At 44.5% G+C, this 27,353-nt stretch overlaps 1 protein-coding gene, 1 long non-coding RNA gene and 1 pseudogene across 3 annotated transcripts in view; 1 reads left to right on the top strand and 2 right to left on the bottom strand.

The window, feature by feature from the left end:
- RPH3A (rabphilin 3A) overlaps positions 1-14,815 on the bottom strand; it is a 265,480-nt gene extending 250,665 nt beyond the window's left edge. The window contains exon 1 of the mRNA XM_072802595.1: positions 14,792-14,815. The gene's annotated coding sequence lies outside the window, so the exon portion shown is untranslated. The remainder of the gene's footprint in view (positions 1-14,791) is intronic.
- LOC140618971 (heterogeneous nuclear ribonucleoprotein A1-like) lies at positions 415-1,493 on the top strand (annotated as a pseudogene).
- Positions 14,816-15,452: 637 nt separating the features above from the next.
- LOC140619326 (uncharacterized) lies at positions 15,453-27,150 on the bottom strand. Of its 2 annotated transcripts, none has more exons than XR_012019212.1 (4): positions 25,823-27,150; positions 22,187-22,955; positions 20,529-20,663; positions 15,453-15,735 (listed from the first exon to the last, which is right to left on the bottom strand). It is a non-coding gene; the product is annotated as an uncharacterized lncRNA (long non-coding RNA). The 2 variants fall into 2 exon arrangements; XR_012019213.1 differs by having other exon boundaries at positions 22,187-22,338; positions 25,823-27,006.
- Between the last annotated feature and the right edge of the window lie 203 nt (positions 27,151-27,353).

The following is a 27,353-nucleotide window of genomic DNA, read 5'->3' as shown; positions in this document are numbered from 1 at the left end:
ATTGAGCCCCTCGATTCTAGGAATTTATCTGATGCACGGGCAGGTTCTCTTGCTTGTAGGTCTAGGAACTCTCTTTTTTAAACAATTCTGGTCACACACGCTGATCAGTCTGGCCTCCCTGGACTTGCTTCTACAGATTCTCAATTAACACCATCTCTCTGCAGAGGTCAACCCAATTGATCAGACTTTTGTGCTTTTAATTACAATTTCAATCCAGGTACCTTCCTGACACAGGTGGGAGGGAGTCCTGGGGCTCTACCAATTCATCAATCACACACATACTCCCCACCAGGCTAGGGAAGGAGGAATCATTTGTTTTTTCTCTTCTTTTAATAGATTTTTAATTACACAAGGAAGACATTAAAACATTCCCTTTTGGGTTTCTGCCCCTGGACGCCACCGAGTAAACATCGTTAAAGTCTCCCCTCCCACTGCCGTCATGTCTAAGTCAGAGTCTCCCAAAGAGCCCGAGCAGCTGTGGAAGCTCTTCATCGGAGGTTTGGGCTTCCAAACAACCGATGAGAGTCTGAGGAGCCATTTTGAGCAATGGGGGGTGCTTCCGGACTGTGTGGTAATGAGAGACCCCAACACCAAGCACTCCAGAGGCCTTGGGTTCGTCACATACACCACCCAGGAGGAGGTGGTCACGGCCAGGAACACTGGGCCGCACAAGGTGGACGGAAGAGTCATGGAACCAAAGAGGGCTGTCTCCCGAGAAGATTCTCAAAGACCCGGTGCCCACTTAACTGTGAAAAAGATTTTTGTTGGTGGCATTAAAGAAGACACTGAAGAACATCATCTAAGAGATTATTTTGAACAGTATGGGAAAATTGAAGTGATTGAGATCATGACTGACCGAGGCAGTGGCAAAAAGAGAGGTTTTGCTTTTGTGACCTTTGACGACCATGACTCTGTAGACAAGATTGTCATTCAAAAATACCATCCTGTGAATGGCCACAACTGTGAAGTAAGGAAAGCCCTATGGAAGTAAGAGATGGCTAGTGCTTCATCCAGCCAAAGAGGCCGAAGTGGTTCTGGAAACTTTGGTGGTGGTCGTGGAGGTGGTTTTGGTGGGAATGACAACTTTGGTCATGGAGGGAACTTCAGTGGTCAAGGTGGCTTCGGTGGCAGTCGAGGTGGTGGTGGATAGGGTGGCAGTGGGGATGGCTACAACGGACTCGGTAATGATGGAAGCAACTTTGGAGGTGGCAGAAGCTATAACGATTTTGGCAATTACAACAATCAATCCTCAAATTTTGGACCCATGAAAGGAGGAAATTTTGGAGGCAGAAGCTCTGGCCCCTATGGTGGTGGAGGCCAATACTTTGCCAAACCACGAAACCAAGGTGGCTATGGCGGTTCCAGCAGCAGCAGCAGCTATGGCAGTGGCAGAAGGTTTTAATTACTGCCAGGAAACAAAGCTTAGCAGGAGAGGAGAGCCAGAGAAGTGACAGGAAGCTACAGGTTACAACAGATTTGTGAACTCAGCCAAGCACAGTGGTGGCAGGGCCTAGTTGCTACAAAGAAGATGTGTTTTAGACAATACTCATGTGTATGGGCAAAAAACTCGAGACTGTATTTGTGACTAATTGTATAACAGGTTATTTTAGTTTCTGTTCTGTGGAAAGTGTAAACCATTCCAACAAAGGATTTTAATGTAGATTTTTTTTTTGCACCCATGCTGTTGATTGCTAAATGTAATAGTCTGATCATGACGCTGAATAAATGTGTCTTTAAAAAAAAAAAACCATTCCCTTTTGGGGCATCTGGGGTGGTACAGTGGCTGAGCATCTGCCTTTGGCTTGGATCATGATCCTGGAGTCCTGGAATTGTGTTCCACATTGGGCTTCCCGCAGGGAGCCTGCTTCTCCCTCTGCCCGTGTCTCTGCTTCTCTCTGTGTGTCTCTTATGAATAAATAAACAAAATATTTTTTAAAACATTCCCTTTTATATAAGAATTAAAACATGAAACATGACAGATAAGGCTAACATCCCTCTTGAACACAACCTTTCCCCAAGAATCCAAGTCCCTCTCCCCCCACAGAAGTTACTATTATGTTCAGTTTCAGGCTTTTTCCTTTGAATTTACACAGATAGACAAATTACACAGAAAGAAAATTACAGAAGAAGTTTGGGTAGGGGGAGGTTAACATAAATGGCATCCTACCACATACATGCTACCCTACGTTAGCAACAAACAAGAGAAAAAGGAAATTTAAAAGGCAATATCATTGGGGTCCCTGGCTGGCTCAGCTGGTAGAGCATGCAGCTCTTGATCTTAGAGTCATGAGTTCAAGCCCCAAATTGAGTGTGGGGTCTACTTTAAAATAAATAATAAATAATAAAACAAAATGTCATTTATCATACAATCAAAAAATATTTTACATCTGGGGACAAATTTAACAAAAGATAAGTAAGATTTCTACGCTAAGAACTACAAACACTGTGGACAAAGGTTAAAGAATATCACACATGGGTGGCCTGGTTGGCTCAGTAGGTTAAGCATCTGCTTTTGGCTCAGGTGATGATCCCAGGGTCCTGGGATGGTGCCCTGCATTGGGCTCCCTGTTCATCAGGGAGTCTGCTTCTCCTTTTCCCACCCCTCCCCACCTTGTGCTCTCTCTCTCTCTCTCTCTCAAATAAATAAATAAAATATATTCACATAAATGGAGGATTTCCCACGTCAATAGATTCCTGAGATTTTAGTTATCCCCAAAATGATCTATGGATTCACTGGAATCCCAATCAAAATCTGCTAAAATCAACCTTTTTTTTTTAAGATTTTTATTTATTTATTCATAGAGCCAGAGAGAGAGGCAGAGACACAGGCAGAGGGAGAAGCAGGCATCATACAGAGAGCCTGACGTGGGACTCAATCCAGGGTCTCCAGGATCACGCCCTGGGCTGCAGGCGGTGCTAAACCGCTGCGCCACTGGGGCTGCCCAAAATCAATCTTTTTTAATTGAAATATATAAGCTGATTCTAAAACTTATATGGAAATGCAAAGAACCTAACAAAAATCAAGCAATATAGATGAAAGACAAGGAGGAAGAGAAAACAATTACACCACCAGATTTCAAGTCTTCCTTAGAGCTATAATTGTTAAGATTTTGTGGTGTTGGCCTTGGCCCATGATAGATGAATGGCACAAGATACAGTCCTGGAGCTGAACCACACATAGACAGTCATTTTATTTATAATAAAGGCATTGCTGTTGTACAAAAGGATCGTTTGAACAAATGATGCTGAATCAATTGGACAGTCATACAGACAAAAAAAGAAACACCATGATTCCTCCCTACCTCACATCACATCAAAAATTAATTCTAAAAAGAACATAGACATACTTAACATCGTCTTCATCTTGTTTTTCTCACTCAATGACATGTTTGGAGGGAATCTACCCTTCTCTGTACACAACCACCCTACTTAATTTTTTTAATGACTGTCAGGTAGCCCATGCCAGGATGTACCATGGTTTATTGAGCTGCTCCTCTCACACAGGTGTATATACTTTCTCCAGTAGCATCAGAGAAGTGCAATTTCTGGGTCATTTCCTTCAGATCAATTAGTATCTCCATTATATTTGGTTTCTCCAAATTCACTCTGTTAACATTAGGATTTTATGGTTTTCCCATGGAGAATGGAATCAATGCTCTACCTAAAGTTGGTTTGGATGTCAAGATTGATGATACCACACATGCACGAGAAGGGTATGTAAAGATTTGTTACTTATATAATGAAATTTTCTGGGGATAATAGGGCAGGCACTCAAGCTGATCTGGAATGTCTTGACCAAAGAGAGGGATGAGATTTTCATTTTGTTGTGGTTAGGGAATGGCATCAAAGCATGAAGCACATGGGATTTCTTACTGGCTTGCCCAGATATGGGGCAAAGGGAAAAGGGGAAGGAAGGGACAGAGCTTGAGAGTAATCAAACATCAAAATAGGGTCACAGTTTATTAAAATTGGTTTATGCTAGCTTGGGTAAGTACCTTGCTACGTGAAACACATACCCTCTAGATCAATAAACAGTCACTAACCAATTTATCATAGACTGGGTTAAGCTGATCATGTCAGGTTTGGGTAGGTCATGCTCCTCAGTTTCCCCACCTGAAAAACTGTTAAAGAAAGCCACAAAGTGCAGATATATCTAAGTTGCTCACTAGTTTTTTTATTGAGCACTTACTATACGCTAGGTACTATTCTGAGAGCTTTTCCATTAAATAACTCTTTGCCATATAACAATCTATGAACTATTATTATCCCTATCTTACAGGCAAGGAAATTGAAGCACAGAGAGGTGAAGTGATTTGACAAAATTACAAAGTCAATAAGTGGCAGAAATGGAACTCAAAGCCAGTCTGTCCAGATTCAGAACCCAAGCTCTTAATCATTATACTAGGCTGTGGACTCCTTTAAGACAGTGGTCCCACTATTCTATACAATTCTAGGATCAAATAGAACAGGGTGAGTGATACCCTCTGGAGCTGTGGAACAAGTTGGGTCTTGTGTGTACCTAACATAGTGCCTGGCATACAATAAACACTTGTTAATTAACTAATATATTTACATGTAATAATTACAACACAGTATTATATTATCCATGAGGATACAAGAACAAATACAATAGAATCAACTGAAGAGCTCCAGCTCACACATTGAGCATTATTTCAACATCCCACATTAATAGCAACACAGGAGAAACCTCATGAACTGAGACTCCAGGAGGGTAGGAACTCAGTTGGTTTTGTTCCTGTTGGACCGAGTACCCTCAGCACAGGGCCTAGCATACAGTATTCACTCCAAAATACTTTTGAAGAATATATGGGTATTTGGACAGAAAATCCCTAGATGAATAAACGGATGCATGCATACATTCAAGGAGGGATGGGATGTTTGGATAGATGGTAGGATACGTGGATGGATGAGTGACCATACAAGTGGATGGATGAATAACGACCAGATAAATGGAAGGATAGGTGGGGCAATAGATGGGTGGAATTAGCAGTTAAAATCATGGACTGTTGGGGATCCCTGGAGGGGCTCAGCAGTTTGACATCTGCCTTTGGCCCAGGGTGTGATTCTGGAGTCCCGGGATCGAGTCCCACATCAGGCTTCCTGCATGGAGCCTGCTTCTCCTCTGTCTCTGTCTCTGTCTCTGTCTCTCTCTCTCTCTCTCGTGTGTGTGTGTGTGTGTGTGTGTGTGTGTGTGTGTGTGTGTCTCATGAATAAATAAATAAAATCTTAAAAAAAAAATCATGGACTGTTTGGGGTTTTTTTAAGATTTTATTTTTTAAGTAATCACTACACCCAACATGGGGCTCAAACTCACAACCCCAAGCTCAAGAGTTGCACACTCCACCAACTGAGCCAGCCAGGTGTCTCTCTCATGGACTATTTAGTTAGACTGCTGGGTTCAAATCCCAGCTCTGTCAGCTATTCCAGGAATAGGAATGAAATTAAAAGGATGAGAAAGTAGCCCAAAATGAGACCCTGAGAAGGAATAAGAGGGTAATTTGAGAATGAAACATTTGTGGAACACCAGAGCCAAATACCTTCTTTATATAAAGGGGAGCACTAGATTTCCTGGAGGTAAAATCACTTGCCCAAGAAGACCCAACTGATTAATGGTGGTACCAGAACAACAGTCTATGTTTTCTGACTCCTTTTTATTCATTGAACAAACATCTATTTAGTACCTCCAGTTTGCCAGGCATACACTATGTCCTGGAGATACAGCACTGAGCAAAACAGACAGAGGACCTACGCTCAGAGTAGAGCACTGAGAGTCTAGTGGGAAGCAATAGTATTCTATAGGGAAGTTCCAGGAGCTAGGAGAACATATAACAGTGAGAAGTAGACTAGCCTGCTGATCAGGGAAGGCATTCAAGCTAAAACCTAAAGACAATTGAAAAGATGGATAGGGGACATTCTGACAAAACCATGTATTAAACAGCTTTAGGACCCTGGGCAACCTGCCTAATCTGTGTGGACCTCTTTTTCCTCATCTTTAAATGTGGATCAAAACTGACAAAAATAGATGGTACTTGATAAATGTTAGTTCTCTTTTTCTTCCCCAGGAGGGTGTCTTTTTGGTCTAACATGCCATCCCAGAAGGAAAGACCTGGGTATACATACAGTCTAAAAACAAACACTGTATTTGTTTCTTTATCCATCCTATAATTGAACACTGGCTGTCTGTCGAAAGCTTTTGTAGACATGAATGTGTAGTCCCTACTCATCAAGTCTAAGAGGATCTATCAGTCAGCTTAAGCTAGGCTATGCTGCAGTAACAAATACACCGAAATCCCAGTGCCTTAACACAAGAGTGTACTCTTCACCACATAGAGTCCAAGTAACTACGAAATCCAGGCTAAAATAATAGTCTGATTTCACATTTTGATCATGACACCGTGACGAACACATTCCACGCAGCATAGAAAGACACACAGAGGGCTTACATCCTTTCCTGCACTTAAACCTAAAGGTCACACATACCCCTCTGTTCATAGCTCATGGACCAGCACTGATCACATGGCCCTGCTTCACTGCAAGGCAGGTGGGAATGCAGCAGAGTATATGGAATATTTGATGAGCATTACTATCTCTGCCACAGTGGAGACACACACAAATAAGCACACAAATAAGAATGTAATTACAATTGCAATATGTGCCAAAAAGGGGTCTGATTGCAGATGGCCTGGCTAAGGCTCCTGAATTAAGACTTCAGAAAGCAGCAGACACACACATTAAACTATAGATAAAAAGAAATAAATGATGGTCTATCGTAGACCCGAATTCTCAAAACCAGGTTAGGAGTTTTTGCCGAGTTATCCGGCCCTGCATCCTGGCAGCATCCAAATAATGATTTCATTTCTCCAAGCACAAACCACCAAAAACAATGCGGAACACAGAAATTCAGCCCCACAATTCCCAGAGCACCTGTAAAAACAGCCTGACATGGCACAATGCCCAGCATGTATTTACTGGGTCCTGTTCAGCGAGTGAAAAGTTCAGCACATCACAGCCTGTGCCTAACTGGTACCATGCTTCAGCTCAAACATAATCAATTCACCATAGAGCTCAAATTCAAATGCCCACAGGGGAGGTGGTCTCAGGGGGTTGGGGAAAGCACAGGTGGTCTCAGGGGGTTGGGGAAAGCAAAGAGACCATGCCCACCAGAAGGGGCAATTGCCCCTCAACACCACCTGCCTATTGCTACTCAGGATAATTTTTACATTTCTAAAAGAAGCTGGAAATCTGGATTTTTGTGTGAGATATTAGATTTTTTTTAATGTGAGAATAAAATAAAATTAATTATTAAAAACCCTCTTTAGGTTGAACAAAATGTATCTGCTGTCCAGATTCAGCCAGTGGGCCTATATGGAAAGGAGTCTCTATGAAGCTGGACCTTAGTTCTCTATTCAAGCTCTAAAACAATACAGAGGAGCTTTAGATAAATCTTAGTCTCCCCAGGTAAAGTAGCCATAAAAGAGAAAAGCTGCCAAAATGTTTAGCAACCATGGAATGGTAATGTAAATCCAGGTGCTGAGTGAAATACTCTGTACCCACTAAAAATGTTCATAAATACAGAAGGACAGAGGGACATGCTCAAGGAGAAAATTCTAACTGAAGAGGATACCCAAGTGCTACACATAATATAAACAACCCATATATTGAAATTATGTACCAAAAAAAACTAAAAGGAAATGCATTAAATTGTTCACAGTGCTCTTTTGGGTGGTAGGATTGGAGATAATTCCCATTTGTTCATTTTTTTATTATTGTTTAATGAATTTTTCCTCTTCATAACAAGGGCAAAAATGCATATTAAAAATTAAACATTTGTTGGCATGTGTGACAAAGAATTTTAGACCTGGAAAAAATACTCATGGTCATCTGCTCCAAAAACTTCTCATTCAACACAAGAGGACACTGAAGCCCAGAGAAGCTGAATAAATTTCCCAAGGTCACATAGCTGGTGAGCAGCAAGGCTGGGATTGAACTCAGGTATCTTGAATGTCAGTTCAGTTTCAAGCACAGCAGGCTACTGACCCAGGCATAATACAGGCGGGAGGGATACGACACAGGAATGGAAAGGAGAGAAAGGGAGGAAAAAAAGGAAGGGAGGGAAGGAGGCAGGAAAATCATAAAACTCTTCCCAAGCCATGTACAGTTGGCGTTTTTTCCCAAACATTTTATCTGCAGGTCTGTTCATTTCCATTACAGCCCATAATCTTAATTTTGTCAAGACTCTACAAAACATTTCCTCTTGCTAATGTTCCCCAAGGTAAGAAAACTTAACCAAAGAACAATTTTTGCACTTCTAATTTAATTACTACTGTTCTCCTCTATTAGGGTGCTCACCAAGAACTTGGTTTGGAATGTTCCCCCTCAAAACCAGTGTGAAATGTGATGGCCACAGATTTAAGAAAAATTAATTTTAAATGTCAGTGGAACTCCTGTGGGAGAACATGCCTCTATAATTTGCCTTCCCAATCCATTAGCGCTTTGACAGTGTAGGAATTTAATATTTTAGTCACATCTTACACCTCGTGAACCAATTTGCACAAATTTTCTCATAAAAAGGCTGTCTTGACTAAACTATATCAAAGTGCAGAGCACCAAACTCCTCCCACTGCCTTCCTACACAAAACAAAAATGATGTTAGCTAAGTCCTTGGTCACAGATGATCTCATTGAGAGGGCTAGGCTATTTCCATAAAATCACAGAATGTTAATGAAGAGGGGGCGCCCGAAGTGGGGGAGCCTCAGTCAGTTCAGCATCCTACTCTTGGTTCCAGCTCAGGTCACGATCTCAGAGTCCTGGGATTAAGCCCCACATCAGCCTCCCTGCTCGCTCAGCAGGCAATCTGCTTCTCCCTCTGACCTCCCCTCCCCCTTGTGGTCTCTCTCTCTCTCTCTCTCTCAAATAAATAAACAAAATCTTTTTTTTTAACAAAATCTTTTTTAAAGAGAGAAAGAATTTAATGTTACATCCAGAGAGAAATGGAAGGATACGCAAAGAGAAGCAAAGACTAGAGATTGAGACACAGAAGCAAAGAGACATAAAGCAAGGCGAAGAGATAAAAATAAAAATAAATAATAATAATAATAATAGAGATAGAGGCAGAGACAGATACAGGAAGACAAACTGGCAGAGACAGTGAAGCACAGAGAGGAAGAGGCAGAGGGAAGAAGGAGAAAAGAGAGGTAACTAGTCTTCTTTTTTTTTTTTTTAAGATTTTATTTATTTAATAATAAGGGAGAAGCAGGCTCCATGCAGGGAGGCTGACATGGGACTTGATCCCGGGTCCCCAGGATCACTTCCTGAGCTGTAGGCGGCGCTAAACCGCTGAACCACCCGGGCTGCTCAGGTAACTAGTCTTCTTGCAGCTTTTTTTTTTTTTTTTTTTTGCAGCTTTAATGCCACATTATATCATCATCATCATTGTTAGCAAACCATAAACAACCTGTCACCTGGGTTCAGGGCATCCACAAGGTCAGGGGCAAGGTCAAAATAAAGTGGGTTTTTAGAATTTCAGGCAAGACAGAAAGAGAATGACCAACACAATTCTCTGGCCAAAGGCTAGACTCCCAAGATTCTGAGCCTTGGATGTGGCAGCAGAGTCTTGAGGTGCATTGTAGGCATGCCTGCCCCCGAAGCATCCACTCTCTGCCTCCTGCCCAGACAATCCTAATAAGGGAGGGACAGAGAGAGTCCACACAGCTCTAAAGCACCTCATGTAATCAGGGCTAATGGCTGCAGACCAGGAAAACGCCACGCTCAGGGTGACTTTCAAAACACACGTGTTCTCTCTCCGCTGTGATCTGAAGACATCAGACTGATGGTCAGCTCAAACCAAAGCATTGTTTGTCCCCCAGACTTTGCTAGCCTTCAGAACCTCAGGATTCAGCCTAGATTTGCCCCCATCAGCTGATATTTATACAATAAACAAAAAAAATAATAATAATAAAAATAAAAAAACAATAAACAAAAAACGACATAGTGATAATATCAATGAGCATTTTTTTTGCCACTAATTGTGGGACAGGCACTTAGCAAAACTTTACAAGAATTACGTCATTTCAAGATCATCACCAAATCCTCTACTGCCTAGGAACAGCATTTTTTTACATAAGAAAACTGAGACTCAGAAGTCAGGTGTCTTGTGTGAGGGCAAATAGGTAATGAGTTGGGGAGAGAAGATTTGAACCCATAGCCCAGGTCTTAACCACAATGCCTCTCTTCCAAGTCTCTACTAGGAAGGTTCATTTATTTAGAAATTATAGTTCCAAGTAGCCGGGGAAATGGTTTCTCATATCCACCATACAGACTCCCCTCCATGGAGTTTTGCATATGCTATTCCCTCTACCTGAAATGCTTTTCCTTTCCTCCCTTCCCTCTCTCCCAAGGCTTTTTTACATCTGCTCACTTTTTAGATCTCAGCTCAATCAACTTTCTTCAGGGAAGCCTTCTCTGATTTCCTCAACCATGTCAAATTCCCCCTCATGTAATGTGCCTTTCCTGGGTTCACTTACTGCAGGTGCCATTTTACATTTAATTGTGTGATTCTTTGATTAATCATAGATCAGCCCCTCTGCTAGTGAAGAATTCCATAAAGGAGAGACTGAATCTGGTTTTGCTCATCCCTCTACTGCAGCAGGGGGCCCTAGCCCATAGTGATGTTTTCTGTATTTGTGTTTAATTAACTGATTAATGAGTGAGAGAGTGAATGAAATAACTACCAACTACAGGCCAAAATCAAGAATAGAAATATGAAGATGGGAAAATGCCCTAAGAATCAGCTAAAGGAGTTGAAAATAGTTGTGTCTACAGAGGGACTAGCAGAGTAAGTGGAAACTAGTACTTTGTTATAAATATGTTATCATCTGACTTTTCAACCGTGTACTTGCATTACTTTGATAGACTAATTTTTTAATGAGATAGTAAAAACTGAAAGTAACTCCTTTACCGGATTTTTTTTTTTTTTTTTTTTGATATAAGAAGATGAAAGGGGAGATTTGGAAGGAGTTTTCCAAATGCAAAGAGAATGGGGGATGGGTGGAATGTCAGTGAGGAAGCATCTTGGAGAGCAATGAAGTTCAAAGGATCTGGGTGCCCATAGCTACTTCTGAGAAAAGTAACCCCTGGTTTACTGTCTTCTGAAAGTAATGGGGGGCTGGAGCCCACGTCTTGCGTATATCCAGCCCTGCAACTACTGGCAACACCTGATTGGATGCAGAATCAAAGCCCCAGCTAAATGCAACCAATCACAACATGAGAGGGAGACCATGACTGAAACTCTATCCAATAGAAGTGCTGCACACGTGATCGTGGCAAATCTAGCCCAATAGGTCCTCTCTTGGTAAGTATAACCTGCAGAGCAGGTTTGGGTTCTGACCAACAGGCACACAGTAGGATTGATGGAGGCCCTCTATGAAATTGTACACAAAATAAATTTCCCAGGTTCTATAGCTTTGATCAGATTATCAAGGTAAGTCTGTGATGAGCAAAGGTTACAAACTAGCAGATAAGACAGGTAAATTTTTTTATATTTTTAAATATTGGAAGATTTCACATAAAATTTAGATTTCCAACTTCTGTTCCAAAAAATACAGTAATACTGAGCCTACAATTACTGAGAGCTGAGTTGCAGCTGCTCCCTGTAGATGGGCCATGTGTTTTCCAGTTCATCATATCCCTACCATGCTCCTATTTTCCTGGCTCAGCCCACTTCACTTGTTGACATGTCATGCCTGGAACCTATGAACAGTTGAGTCTGCAACTCTTAGCTGTCAACAAGTGGTCAGTTCAGACTAAAATGTGAGTGGTCTATATGTTTGCCTTTTTTTTTTTTTTTCCTTTTTTCTTTTTAATAAGAGCTTAACTCATTAAGATATCTAATGACAGAATTTATAGGAGAAATAATTCTGAGTCCCTCTCAGGTTATGTTTATGCTCCCTGCTGTCTCTCCCATTCAGGCTGGACTAAAAGAACAGAAATCCAGTTCCAAGCATTGTACCCCTAAAAGACTTCTAATCTTCTGTAGACCTTCCTAGATATCTGTGTTCTATTTTTTTTATTGTTTTGGTTTGGTTGGGTTTTGTTTGATTTGTGGTTGTTTTGTTTTGTTTTGTTTTGTTTTGTTTTGTTTGGGAAGATGGGGCGGGCTGCTTCTGGGGGCGGTGGTTTTTTTTTTTTTTTTTCTGGTGGTTTGAGGAGCTTTTTTATTACATTTTGTTTTTGCTTTTTTAAGGCTCTTATTAGCTGCTGGAAATTAGTTTTGCCTCTCAAAAGAATCTTGGCCCCTATCAAAATGGGGATTCAGCAGCTCCCTTTGATTGACGTTTACTATTGAAAGCTTCTGTTTTTTTCCTGACTCTGAGGTAACCATCATAGGCAGGCACTATGGCTGGGGTCACACTGAGAAAACCCTGTTACCTTTGCATAATAAAATGCTGCGCGGTTTGAAATTGTCTCATGCTGGGCCCATTTTCCTAGCTGCTTGGCACCTGCAAAGGGACAAAATGACTTTGAACCAAGGGGTGGCAGTGAGAGAAACAAAGGCATCCAACATCGGAGTCTGTGTTGTTCTTCATACTACAGGCGCTTGACAACAGTAACTTCCACAGTAACTCAGAGGGGGAGAGAGATTTCTTGCCTGAGGCTGGTGTCTCAGAGACTGAATCTCTACTGAGTCAATTACATTTGATTCAGTACTTCCTGAGCATCATTACGTGAAATGCAGTACATCTGCTGTGTGAGGGCACAAAGATGAGGAAGATAGAGCCATAGCTTTCAAAGAACTTGAAATCTAGTAGGGGCAATCAGACAAAATCACTAAGAATGACAACAAATATGGTTTCCAACTAAGTAAGGGACATCTGGTCCTTCCATGCCAACAATTTATTTCCTTCTTTTCTTTTTTAAATAAACCACCATGCTTCCAATCTCAGCCTTTTTGGTCCAGGTGAGTCAGCCCCCATTGCCCTTACTGCCTCCTGAAAGAGAAGGACCAAGTTCCAAGTACATTACCTAAGCCCCTGGATCCAGCCATACCTGAAATCCTCCCTTAGTCTTTCTAAGCCTTGAAAAAATACGTATTTATTGATTTATCCTAAACTGGTTTAAATTATCTCTTTTCATTGAAAGAGTCCTGATTAATAAAAACATATACAAATGCTATTATCTAACTCATTTCATCTTCAAAACAATTCTATAAGATAAAGAAGAGATAACAGTTCAGGCAGGGTGCTAGTGTGAACACCGTCAATTTTACTGTGTAATATAGCCAGGCCTTCCTAAAGAATATTCTTCCCTCTGTGAAATTATCTGGGACCAGATCTGAGTCTTAGGATATTAAGGTAAGAACTCCAAGTACATCAAAAAGAGAGAGAGAGAGAGAGAGTGTGTGTGTGTGTGTGTGTGTGTGTGTGTGACCCTGGAGGCAGGAAGACCAATCAGGAAAGAGGATGGGAGTGCCTGGGTGGCTCAGTTAAGTGTCTGCCTTCTGTTCAGGTCATGATCCTGGGGTCCGGGAGTCCTGGGATCCAGCTCTATGTCCTGCTCCTGGTTGGCGAGGAGCCTGCTTCTTCCTCTACCTGCTGCTCCCTCTGCTTGTGTGCTCACTGTCAAATAAATAAATAAAATCTTAAAAAAAAAAAAAAAAAAAAAAAAAGGAGGGACACCTGGATGGCTCAGCAGTTAAGCATCTGCCTTCGGCTCAGGGTATGAACCTGGAGTCCCGGGATGGAGTCCCACATCAGGCACCCTGCATGGAGCTTGCTTCTCCCTCTGCCTATGTCTCTGCCTCTCTCTCTGTATCTCTCAGGAATAAATAAAATCTTTAAAAAAAAAAAAAAAAAAGGAGAGAGGATGATAAAACTTGTTCAGGCAAAAGGGCCTAGAACAGGGTTTCCTGTACACATGCTAACAAACCTTAGCATGTGTATGGATCAGCTGGGGATCTCATTAAAATCCAGAGTTTAATTCAGTAGATCTGGGGTGGGGCCTGAGATTCAGCATTTTCTAATCAACTCCCAAGTGGTGCTGATGCTGCCCGTCCAGGACCACACTTCCAATAGGCCCGGCTTAGACCAGGGCCCTGAGTAGCCGGAGGTAGCCATTGAACATGTTTTATTTGACTCACACAGTATTGTAAAAATTAACATTTTTTATTATACTTATTTCCCTATTTTCATGTGCGTTCAAAACTTTTCATTATTTAAAAAAAAAAAGTGTTTTTAAGTAAACTGCCAAAATCTAAAGGTGATTTTACATAGATATAAATGTCTCACTTCCTGGCTCCCCAAGAATTTGGCCGCTCTGGCCGCACTGGGCGCACAGTCCTGCCTAGCAACCATGAGTGTCCCTGGTGGGTCCCCAGCTGGCCCCAGGTCCCTGCGCTCGGCGGCGCACAGCACGGTGGTCCGGCAGCCCCTGGGACCGCCGCCGAGCGCACATCCAGCGCCCTGTGGCCACCCCAGCGAGGTGCTAACCCCCTGGCAGCCCGGGGAGGAGGGACGCTGCTGCGGTCAGGGACAGGCCGCCGCCCCAGGGCCGCGAGCACCGGCGACCACCTGTTTTCCGCGCGCAGACGAGCCCCCGGCACGCGCTCGCAGGGCCCCGCCCCCGAGCCCAGGGCGTCCGCGGGTCGCGCGCCTCCCCGGGCCGTCCGGTTCCGTGGTCGCCCCACCCCCACGTCTAGCGTACCCCCAGCACCGGCCCCCAGTCCTGCGTCGCCCTCCCCGCCCCGGAGGCCCCCCCGCCCCCCGAGCCCCCTTACCCCGCGGCGCTGCGGCTCGGGGAGGCGAGACCCGCGCGCACCTGGCCCGCCCCGCGGCGCCTGTGGCCGGCTGTCCCTCCGCCGCCGCGTCCAGCGGTGTCGCCTCTGCGACCGCCGCCACCACCGCGGCAAAGCCACCTGCGCGTGACCCTCGATCACCAAGTCCTCCCCCCACACACACACACACACGCACACGTGCGCGCGCGCTCTGCCCTTAGAGGTGGGAGCTTGGCCCTGGGGGCAGTCACAGGGGGGCCCGAGCCAAGCCCCGGGGTTAGGAAGACCACGGCCCCCTCTCCCTCGTCCGCCAAGAAAAGTTAGTTGTCTCTGCCGCTGGGTTTCTGGGCGGCAGGACCCCCTCGCACGTTCCTCCCTCCCCGTGCAGTCAGTCACTCCTTTTGCTAATCCCCAAATGCACAGTGGCCCCCCGCCAGGAGGATGCACACTGGCTGTCCGTCCCCCGACCAGGAACCCTTCGCCTGTCCTAAGAAAACCACAAGGCGTGGGGAGTCAACCTTCGTCTCTAAGTCCCTGAAGGAACTACGCCCTCCTACCAGCAGTTTTCAATCCGTGACTTAACTGGTGCTGAAAATGGACTTGCCGCCGCCGGTTTATTTAACCCCTTTGTGACCCGAATGAAATAGCGTCATGGTTGGGGTATCACATGAACTGTTTTATTTAGGTACAGCGCCTAGAACAGTGTCTGGCACCCATTAGGAACTGGGTAGTGTTAGCCGCTGGCGCTGTCTGCTTGCATTCCGCACGACAGCCCTGCACCAAAGCTCAAATGGAACACAAGATCTTCCCAGCGTGGAAACCAGCTCATTCCCTTCCTCTTTAAGACAAGTGATGTAAACCAGAGAATGGTGGCCAAGTGTGTCCTGCAGAATCTGTTCTGTTTGATTTCGTGGCTGTCTTGGGAAAATGTGAGTTGACGGTCAACACTTAAAAATGGAGAGATCACATAAGCAAGGGGATTTTCAGTAACTCTTTGAAACAATAGAAAGTTGGAGCCAAACCTAGCCCACCTTCCTGGAGGCAGGAGCTCACTTGTGGGCTCTTCAAAGAGGTGTTTCCTCTGATTAGTTGGTTTCCTCTAGACCCACCCGCTCCTTTACAAGATTTTCCGCCCCGTAAGGCCTTTCAAGTTTGGCCTAAGGCCTACTGCTGAGTTTTGTCCAGTTTCCCCCGAAGAAATAGCTTTCATTATCCCCATTTTATAGAAAAAGAAACTGAGGTTCAGAGAGGTCTAGTAAGGGGCACTTGAATGGCTCAGTGGGTGAAGCATCTGCCTTAAGGCTCAGGTCATGATCCCAGGGTCCTGGGATAGAGCCTCACACCAGGCTCCCTGCTCAACAGGGAAGCCTGCTTCTCCCTCTCCCTCTGCTGTTCCCTCTGCTTGTGTGCTCTCCCTATCTTAACTGAATAAAATCTTTAAAAAAAAAAAAAAAGGCGGGGGTGGGGGGGGAAGGAAGATCTAGGAAATTATCCAAGGTCACACAGCTAATACACAGCAAAAACTGAAGTTGGGGAAACCTGGGTGGCTCAGTGACTGAGTGTCTGCCTTTGGCTCAGGGCATGATCCTGGGGTCCTGGGACCGAGTCCTGCAACGGGCTCCTTGCAGGGAGCCTGCTTCTCCCTCTGCCTGTGTCTCTGCCCCTCTCTCTGTCTCTCATGAATAAATAAAATCTTAAAAAAAAAAAAAAAAAAAAAACTAAGTTGGGACCCTTTATGCCCGGAGGGTCTGAGCATGAGCAGGGGAAGCATAAAGGGGAAAAGTAGTTTACACCAAGTCATCTTTTTGGAAGGAGCATTTTTATTAATAGCACACTCTGAATGCCAATTTTTTAGGATTGTTTAACAAGAATTTCAATTTTTAGCTTCATCTACGTTGGCAATGTCCTCTCCCACACTCACTCCACCTCCTTATTTTTCTCATTTAAGGCACTCTGAAAAATTCTAGGGGCTTAGCTGAAATCGAAAATGTTTCTTATTTCCTCCGTTTCAAGTTACTGGCAACCGTAGGTGTTCTTTCCTTTCCATTTCTTCTTTTTAGCTTCTTTATTTATATTTTACTCTTTGTAGTTTGTAAATTTCCTCCAACCAGCTGCTTGCAAAATCAAAATGTCTTTACCACTAAGTTTCCAGGGAGGGGTTTTTTTTGGCCCAATAAACATACATATGAGAAAAAAACATTTGTGGACACACACACCTATATGTACACGCCCTAAAAGATTCTTGGTATCTCTCCAGGTCTCACTGTCCCAAAATGTTTTCATATATCTTAAAACCAAATGCCAGAGTCACTCACTCCATAACTGTACCCTGCACATGCAAGTTTTAGAACAGTTTGGTTGCAACTATTAGCCAGAAATATGACCTTACATTATTGTCAATGTATAAATGTTGACAACTCATTCAAAAGAATTTTAGAGCACTTGGGTGGCTCAGTTGGTTAAGTGTCTGCCTTTAGCAAGGGTATGATCCTGGGGTCCTGGGATAGAGCCCCACACCAGGCTCCCTGCTCAGCAGGGAACCTATTTCTCCCTCTCCCTCTGCCTGCCACTCCCCCTGCTTGTGTGCTTGCTTGTGCTCTCTGTCTCTAATAAATAAATAAAATCTTAAAAAAAAAAAAAAAAAGAATTTTAAACACAGTGAAGACATTACCCATCACCACCACTACCACCAAAAAAAAGAGATGGATATCCAGGAAGGGGGCAACAAGTTCATGACCTGTTCCCAACTTTCAGGGTGACTGGTATGTCTAGTTTTGCAGTCAGTGGGGAAAGCTCTCTGCCTTGATACTTTTCTCTATCTTCCTTGGTCCCTTGGGCCCCTGGACCCCTTTGATCCTTTCCACGTTGATAGTGTGGGTTGTCCACCATTCTATTCCATATAATTACTCTGCAGGGTGGGAGGGCTGGGTGGACAAAAGGAGGGGGGCCATTCAGAGATAATGAATGGGAGAAGAAGGAGGAGGAAGAGCTCGTCACTGTGGTCTAACCTCAACCTCAGTCATCATTCTGATGTTACTCAAAGTGTGGTCCCTAGGCCAGCAGCATTGGCAGCAACTGGGAACTTGTTAGAAATGCAGATTCTTAGGCCCCACCCTAGACCTCCCTATCAGATCCTCTGGAGCAGGGCTCCGAGGGAATCTATGGGTTAGTCCTCTAGGGAACTCTCATGAGTACTAAAGTTTGGGGTTAATCTCTGGGTGCTTTTATGTTAAAGTAATCTCTCTCCACCTTAATGTTATTTTATCAAAGCCGCCCCCCCTTCTACCCTGTTATCCTGGCCAGACCCCAGACAGAAAGGGAGACTAGAAATGCCTCCCACCACACTGAGAATTTTGAATAACTTCATTCCTTGCCTTTGGAATATGATCTTTAATTCAGTAATAAGTGAATAACCCAATAAAATGGGGGCAAAATATCTAAACAGTTCACAAAAGAAGGTATATAAATGGCCAATAAGCACCTGAAAAGGTGTGCAAAGGCATTAATCATCAGGGAAATGCAAATTAAAACGTCAATGAGATACCACTACATGCCTCCCACAATGGCTAAAATTAGTAAGAACACAGACAATATTGAGTGTGAGGACGTGGAGCAACTAGAAGTTTCATGCATTGTTGGTGGAAATGCAAAACAGTACAACTTTGGAAAAGAATTTGGCAATATTTTTAAAGCTGGATATACACTTATCACACAACCCAGCAATTCCACTCCCAGGCATTTACCCAAGATAAATGAAAACATATGCCCATACAGAGACTTGGACACAGCAGCTTTATTCATTAAAGCCCCAACCTGGGGATGCCTGGGTGGCTCACTGGTTGAGTGTCTGCCTTCGGCTCAGGGCGTGATCCAGGGGTCCTACGATCAAGTCCCCCATCGGGCTCCTTGCATGGAGCCTGCTTCTCCCTCTGCCTAGGTCTCTGCCTCTGTCTCTGCGTCTCTCATGAATAAATAAATTAAATATTTAAAAATAAAATAAGTAAATAAAGCCCCAACCTGGAAGTGACCCAGATGTCCACTGATGTGTGCACAGAGAAAGAAATGGTGGCCTATTCACAGAAGGGAATACTATTTAGCAACAGAAAGAAATGTGCTCCTGACACACGGAATAACATGGATATATATCAAAAACATCATGCTGAGCAAAAGAAGCCAGACAGAAGAAGTATTACGCATGGTATTATTCCATTTATATGGAATTCTAGGGATCAACAGTGATACAAAGTAGATCAGTCAATGGCTGTCAGGGAGGGGATGGCGATTAATGGCAAAAAGATATGAGGAAAGTTTCTGGGGTGATGGAAATGTTCCGCATCTTTACTGGAGTGGTGGTTACACAGGTATATAAATCTGTCAAACCTCATCCAACCATCCACTTAAAATGGGTGCACTGTTGCCCATGAATCACGCTGCCATTGAGATGACTGTTCTAGCACGATTGCCCATAAATGACTCTTCGATAAACATGATTATTTTTAAGTGCCTGGCCTGGCCTAGCTGTGCCCAGGAGGGGATCGCTAACACCAAAGGGACAGAGACGTCTCTGGCATTCTGACTCCCTTGGTGCTGAGCCTGGGCTGTCTGTTCCTGCTGCAGCTTAGAGGCAGGTCAGCAGTGCAGAGGTTTTCCCCACATCAAATAACTTCAAAAGTCCCGTAATAGGCAATCGAGCGCCTCCAGCTCAATGCAATTACCGAGCGCTCCTCATTCTGCCCTTTGAACCAGCAGACAACCCCGGGAGGGAAAATCTGTAGAGAACTCAGGGGCCACTTTTGGGGCTCTCTGGGGACCCTCACCAGCCACCTGCAGGCTCCTGTGAGCCAGCCTCCAACACTGCCTTCCTAATTGGAGTCTGGATCACTAAGGCCACATTCCCTGGTTCCAGAGCCTTTTTGAAGGCAGAAGAAAGCCAAGCCACTGACATTTCCAGAGAGCCGGATCTGTGTCTGAGGGCAAAGTAGAGCCACCGGGTCCCTCACCGCTAGGAGGCGCCACCCCTGGAGGATGACTACTGTGGGAATGGCAACCCTGGACCTGGGCAGCACAGCAGCCCCACATGAAGCCTGGAACTATCTCCACTGCAAAGGTCTCTGGCATTAGCTAGAATAATCCCGATGAGGAATCAGTTTTGTTTGTATGGATGTGTATTTGCTTGAGCTACTCAAAAGTTGATGGATAACTGAGTGTTTATAGTCCCTTTGACAAACCTTACTCATCCCAGTCCTAGGAAAGGAGCAGGCCTGTGAGTTCCTCAGAGAATCAGTCGGCGCCTTCTGAATTCTCCACAGATCCCTGAGGCTCTAACAATACTATAGACTAAGCAGCTTCAACAACAAACATTACTGCTCACAGTCTGGGAGCTGGAAGTCTGAGATGGGGTGCCGGCTTGGCAAAGTCCCTCATGAGTGCTTTCTTGCTGGTTATGTCCTCACAGGGCTTTCCTTGGTGTGTGCACACCGAGAGCTCTTGTGTCCCTTCCTCTTTTTATAAGGAGTTGGAGGGCCCCACTCTCATAACCCAGTCTCACCTAATCACCTCCCAAAGGCTCCACCTCCAGATACCATCACATTAGGGTTAGGATTCCATCAGAGGAATTTTAGGACACAACATCCAATCCATAGGCAGCACCTGCCTCTGACCCACTCTGCCTCCATGATGTAAAATGGTACAACTTTGGAAATCAGTTTGCAGACCCCTAAAAAGTTAAAGGTACACTTACCATGTGACTCAGCAGCCCTACTCCTAGACATGTACAGAAAAGGCAGCACTGGGTTTGAATCCAGACCTGTTCATTTCCAGTCATGTGACCTAGAGCAAATGATTCAGCCACCCCGGGTGTCAGCGTTCTACTCATCTGTGAAATGGGGATAATAGTAATGCTTTATTCATTCATTTAATCAATATGTATTGAGCACCTCTGTAAACTCAGCCGTGGGTAGGCAGTGGTGGATGAGACAGATAGGGGACGCCTGGGTGGCTCAGCAGTTGAGCGTCTGATCCTGAGGTCCAAGATCGAGTCCCACATGGGGCTCCCCGCAGGGAGCCTGCTTCTCCCTCTGCCTGTGTCTCTGCCTCTCTCTCTCCCTCTCTCTCTCTATCATGAATAATAAAGTCTTTGTGCTCGCTTCGGCAATTTGATAAGACAGGGCTATCCTCAAAAAAGGTTTACAGTTTAGGAAGGAGCGTAAACATTAAACAAATAAGGAGACAAGTTTATCATTACAAATGGTGATACAGGCTAGAAAGGAAAAGAACAGGGAGCTGACAGAGAGGTTAACATGGGGTGCTGAATTTAATTTATTTTATTTTATTTTTAAGCAATCACTATTCCCAAGGTGAGACCCAAACCCACAACCCTGAGATCAAGAGTCGCCCACTCTGCTGAATAAGCCAGGAAGGCACCCCTGAGATGCTGAATTTAAATGAGTGAGAGGGACCCCTGGGTGGCTTAGTGGTTGAGCCTCTGCCTTCAGCTCAGGCCGTGATCCCGGGGTCCTGGAATCCAGTCCAGCTTCAGGCCCCTTGTGGGGAGCCTGCTTCTCAATCTGTTTGTGTCTCTGCCTCTGTGTGTCTCTCATGAATAAATAAATAAAATATTTGAAAAAAAATGAGGAGTGAGAGAAGGCTTTTCTGGGGAGATGGCCCAAAAAAAAAAGCATAGGGACAGGGGAGTCGGGTGGGAGGATGGGGTGACTGGGTGACAGGCACTGAGGAGGGCACTTGACAGGATGAGCAGTGGGTGTTATACATGTTGGCAAGTCGAACTTCAATAAAATATACATATACATGTATTATATATATAGAAAGCATAGGGACAGAAGTGCCTGGGAAAAGGCCCTGAGGTCACAGAACCTCCGCATCTGCAGAAAAGTGCAGCTAGAGTAAAGAAGGAGGCGCTGGGGGACTAGGTTACACCTGCACTATAGCCCAGATGGAGCATTTGGACATTATCTCACGAGCAGTGGAGAGCATCCAAATCTGGCTTTGTGGGTTCATAAACTGTCCCTGCCTCTGGGCACATGGAGGGCACGGACAGGCGAAAGGAAGAGGCAGACCCTCCAGAGCCAGAGGCTGTGTGCACAAGCAGGGGACTATCCAGGCGTGTCCGGGTAGCTGCAGAAGAAGGGGGACTTCACACAGCAGCCGGAACCTCCAAAGTTTGTCCAGAGGTCTTACCGGGTACATTGCTTGGTCTTAAGAAGTCACCTTACCCTCTCAATGCGTTGTCCTGGTAAATGGCTCCCACCCCAAAATGGTGGGTGGAACGCATATTGCCAGGGCAGGGAGGGGTGAGGGGCCTGTGAGCTCCCCAGATCCCCAGCTCCCAGGTCAAGCTGGAGTCACATCCCCCCTCTGACCTCCACCAACACTGCCCACCTCGTGACTGTGACCGTGACCGTTCCCCATCCGCTGCCTTTCTCACAGGGTGTCTGGAGCAGTCAGCAAGAGAATTTGCTAGCATGGAGGTGGCTCGTTGGCGGCTATCTGGCCACATAGGGGCCAGATCCCACAGCAATCCATACAGGCACCTAGAAAACACAGATCATGATAATGATTTCCAAAATAAGTAACCATTCTTTTCAGGGAGAGCCCCATGATCTGAGCCACTGGTTGATTAAGGCCCCTAGGCTGGGGTCAGATCGCTCTGGGGATTATAAGTGTCCTGGTGTGATTTAATAAAGATGATTATGTTAGCAGTCTCCTTGGATATAAACACACAACATTCTATTCAGATAATGGCACCAGTGCCTCCTTGCAAGGCATTGAGAATGTCCAAGGCTGTCCTAGTTCAGAGGACAACCTTTCTCATTGAAGACGTTTTCATGTTGGCGAGGACAGGATTTGTTGGCTCTCCCTGAAGTCTTGTAGGTCAATTTTAGTAAGGGCATCTAGGTTTGTTATAATGTCCTCCAGGCCAGTGGAGGGCACAAAGACAGGCTTGGTGACACATAGTGTCCAGATGACCTTAGCACCACGTTGCTCTCTTAGGGCCGCGTCTTTGGAAACGGCCCCCACTGTGGACATGGTGGGCAGAGGGTACATTCCAAGGACAGGGGAGGCAGTGAGCAGCCTCTGGTTGCCCAGGTCCAACTGGAGGATCAAGCGGCAGTCACGTCCTCTTGAAGACCCCCTCCAACGGCAGACCCTGAGACAAAGATGTGAGAGCAAGTGATGTATTTGGTGGAAGTGGACTCTGGTAGAGGAGAGGATAAGGCAAAGGAAGCAAATATAGAGCATAACACTAAGCAGATTACCACTGGGGCAACAGGACCCAAATCTACACTCAACATAACCCCCTGCCCAGGGGCAAGATATTTATCCAGCAGCTACCACCCATCATCGGTTGAGGCTGGCTCGAGGAGGAGGGAGCAGTGCTAATTCCTGGCACTTGTAGCCTGCCTATAAATAGCCAGATAAACTCTCAGCTGAGCCTTAGGGGTTACTGTTGGGAGCCATCAGCTCTGCAAGCCCAGACATGGGGTGTGTCAAGGGGATATAAGCAGGGTGCTCACTACATCTGCTACAGGGAGTCAGTGAAGGATTTTAAGAAGAGATTTTCAAAGCTCACTCTGGTAGAGAATAAGCTATAGGCAACAGGAATGGCAGTAAAAGTCCAGCTTGGAGCCTGCTGGCAGGAGTGCAGGAGGGGACAGTCATAGTTTGGACCAGGATGGTGGCAGTGGGGGTGGACAGAAGTGGGAAGGTTGGAGATATATTTGGAAGTAGGAACTGCAGGACTTGGCAACAGGGCGGATGCGGGAATAAGGGCAAGAGGACCATCAAGGGAGGCGCCTACGTTTCTACCTCTGTGAGTGAGGTGAACAAAGAGGCTGTTCCCTGAGGGGGAAGACTGAGGAAGGGGATGCTGGTGTCATTGAGGAATTCAAGGAAATTAAATGAGCTCTTTTAGGAGAATGCCCCTCATCCAGGGCCTTCCCCACGTTAGGCACTCAGTGTGGTTCTGTTTTTCCTTCCATTCCCACGGTCTGGGAAGGTGAGATTCAAGCCTCTGGGACTCATGACAAATGATGAGTTTGCAACATTTCATCTCTGGGAAATAACACAGTGGAAACAAGCCTCACAACCCACCTGGACAGGTTCCTGGGACTCCATGTGGCATCCCCACCCAGTACTGCAGGCAAATTCCAGAAATTACCTTTGGTCCTGCTAAACTAGGGGCAAATCATTCCCTGGCTTGCAGTGACTGTGGCATAAGCTGAGCATTAGAACAACATAGTCCTGGTCTGCTGGTGGTATGTTTTTAATTTAGTGGATTTCAGTGGCTCAGTTTTCCTCTTAACATGTGGCTTAAAAATAAAAACAGGACAGCAAATGTTTGAGATTTGTCCCAGAAGATTTTAATTAGTCACTCATGTATTCAACAAACATTAGCATCTCGTGTTTTGAGGCAACCAATAGAAGAAAGAGGGAAGCTTTATTAAGGAGATAAATCACCCAGGCAGAGGTGAATGGTTCACTAAGAAAGAAACCACAGTGAGAGAAGAAGGGGTGATTATGTCCACAGGCGGCTTTACAGGAAATATGGGACCGTAGAATGACCTAGTAGGCCTGGAGACAGAGACGTGCAGAATCACCTGAACAGCAGCAAAAATTGGTACCACCACTTTAGAAAACAGTTTAGCAATGTCTTCTAGAACTAAACACGCATAGACACTGTAATCCAGCAATTCCATTCTGATGGAAATGCACCCATCTGCCCACTGAGAGACATGTGCTAGAATGTTCCAGGTGGTATTATCCCTAATAGCAAAAAAAAAAAAAAAAAAAAAAAAAAAATTAAAACAAAAGAAAGAAACCGAACCCCAATGCCCACCAACAGTAAAATGGATGAATACGTTATGGTATATTCACATGTGGAGTATCATGTCCTGCACAGCAAGGCGAATAAGTGGTTTACAATGTGCAATAACGTGGGTGATTCATGCACAAAGCCGCAATTCTAATAATAATACATTAATATTATTAATATTATTATTATTGCATTTGGATCTGCTCTTCAGTAATTCTTTCCTTCAGGAAATATTGAGCAGTTGCTACGAGAACATACACTGTTCTAGGTACTAGAGGTATAGATAGTAAGCAGGACCATCAAATCCCCTTGCTGTCATGGAGTTCACATTCTAGTAGGGGCGAACAAACAGCAAACAAGTAGTATATATATCCAGAGTCTCTGAGAATGTTTTAGTTTGGGTTTTGGCTTTTTAATGGAAGTAAACAACTTAATGACCAAGATTGAACTAAATGAATATTATGCCTTAAACCCGGAGTGAGTGGGCCCTTATGGGGAGGGGTGGCCCTTGAACAGACATCAAGGGACCAATGAAACTCCTAGAATTACATGCAAAATGTTATATGTCTGGGGATTTTTCTGGGGAGATAGTCCAAGGCATTCTCAGATTCTTAAAAACATCATTGACCAACAAAGAGTTCAGAATCCCACCATTCTCTCTAATTTCACTTAAGGTACATGCAAACATTTTCAGGGCACATGCCGACAATCACCAGGATCAACAGTATTCTGCTTGATTTGCTTCACATTATTTCTCTGAAGTAGTAAATGCACAGCCATGTCCTGCTTGTCATCCGTAAATGCTACAAAAAATTGCACTGTGCCACATTCTGTTCACCCAACCACTCTCTTAACATCAGGCACACGGTCATTTCTCTACCCTGGCCATTCCATGAATGTTGCTGTAAATACCTTTGTACAGATTTGTTTGTTGCTTCTAAGGGGGTTTCTTGGAGGGTATTTGAAAACTGCAAGAAGTGGGTCAAATGAGACCCACGCCTTAATACTCCTAGGTTGCTACTCATCACATTTTGAATGCAGCAAGAAGGGCTATTAAAAATCACCTGCAGGATAAGACAAAAGGGATCGTTTTTGCTTTAATTCATCATTGATCTTCCTCTTTCCCGCTGTAATAATAGTCATCTATTCTTGGTAAAATAGGAGAGTGAAACATAGTACTTATTACAATAATGGAAAAATACCTATTTTCTGGCAAGACATTTCATGCTTCTATGCCCTTGGAAGTTCCACTCAAATCTTTTCCTATCATTCACCATAACCAATGTGTCAGTTTCAGGGTAAACAGGCAAGATGGGGATGGGGGGTTGGGGGGGTGAAGGGTGGAATGTTGCCATGGTAACAAAGGATTTCAGTGATGAGTATCCATGGTGATTGTTGCTAAATTCTGAGAGGTTTTAAATGCTTTTTTAAAAATACATAACAACTGTGCAGCTGCTGAGGATGTTCTGAGGGGAAGAGAGGAATGAGTTGTTTGCACTTTTATGGATACGCTTGGCGTGGTTTGGCAGGAAGGAGATAAGGCAGTTTAAGGACAGGCGTGCTCTACGTGTGATACTATTTAGCAGTTATCGAGGACTGCTATCCCTCTCATACAGAATCCTCCCACACATCTGGGTACCATTTGTACCTCGATGGCCTCCTTGACAGGGTAACACCTGAGATAAACTCAGGCAGAGACCAGCCCCCACCCTGCTCCTTCCCTGGGCACCCTGCTCCCACCACTGCCTTGGACTAGAAACACGTAGATCTCTGAGCAGAACTGAGAGTTCCCAAGGGGCAAACCTCTTTGGAAGCTTAAAATAGGTACCGGGGAGTGCAAAGCAAAGACTATTTCTTGTTTCACTCACATGGATGTGAGTATGGGTTGAAGAAATGGAACTAGAACTCAGATCTTCTAATTCCTAATCCAGAGTTCACTTATTCTCCTTTTTTATTAGAATGAACTTTGACTATGAACAGCAGAGACCCAATGTAATAGAAACTGTAAACAATAGAAGTTCATTTTTCTTTAAAAAAAATCTGAGGTTCAAGAGTCGAGGCTTCCTCTATTTTGTTGCTTCCCTGTATGAAGACTCCATTCTTAGGGTCACCTCACTATCTGCCATGGCTGCCTGATTCCAGCCATCACATCCAAATTCCAATCAACAGGAAAGAGAAAAAGGTGAAGAAATAAAGGCAAAGGACCCAAACAGCTGCCTCTTAAAGAATGTTCCTGAAAGCTACCATTTGACACTTCCTTTTTTTATCTACTGCAGGGCCTCCTCTAGTGAGAAAGGAGGGTGGGCACAAGAAAAGAAGGTCTCACAGTCCAGGTTCATCTAAAGTGAGGACCTGTAGTAGTTCTTGAGAGATAATTTTAGACCACATTAATCACCTTGGGAGAAATTGATCCCCTTTCCATTCCCTTTCAAACCTAATAAACGACAAGGGGAAAGTCTCAGGCTGGTGGTACAGATACTGAACACTTGCTGTTGTCTCTTTTCAACAGAGAGCCAGTCTCAGCCCAAAGCTCTAAGGGTAGCTAAATATTAAACTTGGTGTGCAGAGCAGATACTAACTTTTGTTTTATGTGAGTTGCTGTCTTAACCAATCACAGTTGCCTTCCTAGAACTTAATATCATTGTTTTGTTTGCCTTGTATTAATGTTCATGTACTTTCTATTTGGGTGAGGAATAAGATTTTCCATTTACATCTGTGATTTTTTTTCCTTTT

Source organism: Canis lupus, chromosome 27 (genome assembly GCF_048164855.1).
Source record: "Canis lupus baileyi chromosome 27, mCanLup2.hap1, whole genome shotgun sequence".
In the NCBI taxonomy this organism is placed as follows: domain Eukaryota; kingdom Metazoa; phylum Chordata; class Mammalia; order Carnivora; family Canidae; genus Canis; species Canis lupus.
The sequence above is the reverse complement of the archived record's forward strand: the minus strand, read 5'-3'. Positions and strand labels throughout refer to the sequence as shown.